Raw genomic sequence first — 3,645 nt, 5'->3', positions numbered from 1 at the left:
GGACTTATAGGGGGGGACTTATAGGGGGGGGACTTATAAAGGGGTGGTGGGGACTTATAGGGGGTGGGGACTTATAGGGGGGGGGGACTTATAGTGGGGGGGACTTATAAGGGGGAGGACTTATAAGGGGGGGACTTATAGGGGTGGGACTTATAGGGTGGGGACTTATAAGGGTGGGGGACTTATGGGGGGGGGGACTTATAGGGGGAGGGGACTTATAAGGGGGGGGGCTTATAGGGGGGGGGGACTTACAGGGAGGGGTGGGACTTATAGGGGGGGACTTATAAGGAGGGTGCGGACTTATAGGGGGGAACTTATAAGGGTGGGGGACATATATGGGAGGGGGGGACTTATAGATTGGGGACTTATAGGGGGGGACTTATAGGGGGGGGACTTATAAAAGGGGGGTGGGGACTTATAGGGGGTGGGGACTTATAGGGGGGGGGACTTATAGTGGGGGGGACTTATAAGGGGGAGGACTTATAAGGGTGGGGACTTATAGGGGGGGACTTATAAGGGTGGGGGACTTATGGGGGGGGGACTTATAGGGGGAGGAGGATTTATAGGGGGGAATAATAGGGGGAGAACTTATAGGGGGGGACTTATAGGGGGAGGACTTATAGGGGGGGACTTATAGGGGGGGGGACTTATAGGGGGGGACTTATGGGGGGGGGACTTATAGGGGGAGGGGGACTTATAGGGGTGGGGACTTAAAGGGGGGGGACTTATGGGGGAGGACTTATAAGGGGTGGGACTTAAGGTGGGGGGGACATATAGGGGGGGACTTGTAAGGGGGGGACTTATGGGGGGGGTTAACTTATTAGGGAGGGACTTAAAGGGAGGGGGGACTTATAGGGGGGGACTTATAGGGGAGGGGGACTCATAGGGGGGAGGACTTATAGGGGGGGGACTAAAGGGGGGGGGACATATATGGGGGGGGACTTATAGGGGGGGGGGACCTATAGGTGTGGGGGACTTATAAGGGAGGGGGGACTTTTAAGGGGTGGGGCTTACAGGGGGAGGGGGACTTATAGGGGGGTGGGGACTTATAGGGAGGGGGACTTATAAATGTGGGGAACTTATAGGGGGGGGGTGACTTATAAGGGGGGGGACTTATAGGAGGAGGACTTATAATTGGGGGGACTTATGGGGGGGGGACTTATAAGGGGTGGGACTTAAGGTGGGAGGGACATATAGGGGGGGACTTATAAGGGGGGGACTTATGGGGGGGTTGACTTATTAGGGAGGGACTTATAGGGGGGGGGGACTTATAGGGGGGTTGGACATATAGGGGGGGACTTATAAGGGGGGGACTTATGGGGGGGTTGACTTATTAGGGAGGGACTTATAGGGGGGGGGGACTTATAGGGGGGTGGGACTTATAGGGGAGGGGGACTCATAGGGGGGTGGGGACTTATAGGGGGTGAGGGACTTATAGGGGGGGGGGACTAAAGGGGGGGGACCTCTAAGGGTGGGGGACTTATAAGGGTGGGGGACTTATGGGGGGGACTTATAGGGGGGGGACTTATAGGGGGGGGGTACTTATAAAGGGGAGGGATGGGAATTAAGGGGGGGGGACTTATAAGGGTGGGGGACTATTAGGGGGGGGGGCCTTAAAAGGGGAGGGGGACTTATAAGGGGGGTGGACTTATAGTGTGGTGGTGGCTTATAGGGGGGGATTTATAAGGGGGGGACTTCTAGGGTGGGGGTGACTTATAGGGGGGGACTTATAGGGGGGGACTTATAAGGGGGGAGGACTTATAAGGGGGGCACTTATAGGGAGGGGACTTATAGGGGGGGACTTATAAGGGGGGGGACTTATAGTGGGGGGGGGACTTATAGGGGGGGGGACTTATATGGGGGGGGACTTATAGGGGCGGGACTTATAAGGGGTGGGACTTAAGGTGGGGGGGACATAAAGGGGGGGGAAGGACTTAAGTGGGAGGGGGACTTATAGGTGGGGGGACTTATTAGGGGGGGAGGGACTTATAGGGGGGGGGACTAAAGGGGGGGGGACTTATAAGGGTGGGGGACTTATGAAGGGGACTTATAGGGGGGGGACTTACAGGGGGAGGGGACTTATAGGGGGTGGGGACTTATTGGGGAGGGGACTTATAGGGGGGGGTACTTTTAGAGGGGAGGGATGGGAATTATAGGGGGGGGACTTATAAGGGGAGGGGACTATTAGGGGGGGGACTTAAAAGAGGGGGGGACTTATAAGGGGGGAGGACTTATAGTGTGGGGGTGGCTTATAGGGGGGGGTTTATAAGGGGGGACTTATAGGGTGGGGGTGACTTATAGGGGGGGGGACTTATAGGGGAGGGGACTTATAGGGGGGGGTACTTTTAGAGGGGTGGGATGGGAATTATAGGGGGGGGACTTATAAGGGGGGGGGGGACTATTAGGGGGGGGACTTATAGGGGGGGGACTTATAGGAGGGGGGGGATTCTTAGGGTGGGACTTACAGGGGGAGGGGACATATAGGGGGTGGAGACTTATAGGGGAGGGGACTTATAGGGGGGGGGGTACTTATAGAGGGGGGTGATGGAATTATAGGTGGGGGACTTATAAGGGGGGGGACTTATGGGGTGGGACTTATAGGGGGAGGGGTACTTATAGGGGGGGACTTATAAGGGGGGGGAATATTAGGGAGGGACTGATAAGGGGGGGACTTATGGGGGGGGAACTTATAGGGGGGGACTTATAGGGGGAGGACTTATAGGGGGGGACTTATAGGGGGGGGGACTTATAGGGGGGGACTTATAAGGGTGGGGGACTTATGGGGAGGGGGGGGATTCTTAGGGTGGGACTTACAGGGGGAGGGGACTTATAGGGGGTAGAGACTCATCGGGGAGGGGACTTATAGGGGGGGTACTTATAGAGGGGGGTGATGGAATTATAGGGGGGGGACTTATAGGGGGGGGACTTATAAGGGGGGGGGACTTATGGGGTGGGACTTATAGGGGGAGGGGAACTTATAGGGGGGGGACTTATAAGGGTGGACAATTAGGGGGGGAATGATAAGGGGAGACTTATGGGGGGGACTTATAGGGGGGGGGACTTATAGTGGGGGGGACTTATAAGGGGGAGGACTTATAAGGGGGGGACTTATAGGGGGGTACTTATAAGGGGGAGGGACCTATAGGTGTGGGGGACTTATAAGGGAGGGGGGACTTTTAAGGGGTGGGAACTTCCAGGGGGAGGGGACTTATAGGGGGTGGAGACTTATAGGGAGGGGGGTGACTTATAGGGGGGGACTTATAGGGATGGGGACTTATAGGGGGGTGGGTACTTATAGGGAGGGGGACTTATAAGGGTGGGGGACTTATGGGGGAGGACTTATAAGGAAGGGGGGACTTAAAAGGTAGGGGGACTTATGGGAGGGGGGGGGGGACTTACAGGGGGAGGGGACTTATAGGGGGTGGGGACTTATAGGGGAGGGGACTTATAGGGGGGGGACTTATAGTGGGGGGGGACTTATAGGGGGGGGTGACTTATAAGGGGGGGACTTATAGGAGGAGGACTTATAATGGGGGGGACTTATGGGGGGGGAATTATAAGCGGTGGGACTTAAGGTGGGGGGGACATATAGAGGGGGAAGGACTTAAAGGGGAGGGGGACTTATTGGTGGGGGGACTTATTCGG

The sequence above is a fragment of the Prorops nasuta genome, unplaced genomic scaffold, assembly GCF_024137725.1.
Source record: "Prorops nasuta isolate Cenicafe-Biocafe unplaced genomic scaffold, Cenicafe_Pnas_1.2 PNAS00079, whole genome shotgun sequence".
NCBI lineage: Eukaryota > Metazoa > Arthropoda > Insecta > Hymenoptera > Bethylidae > Prorops > Prorops nasuta.
Note: the sequence above shows the minus strand (reverse complement) of the source record.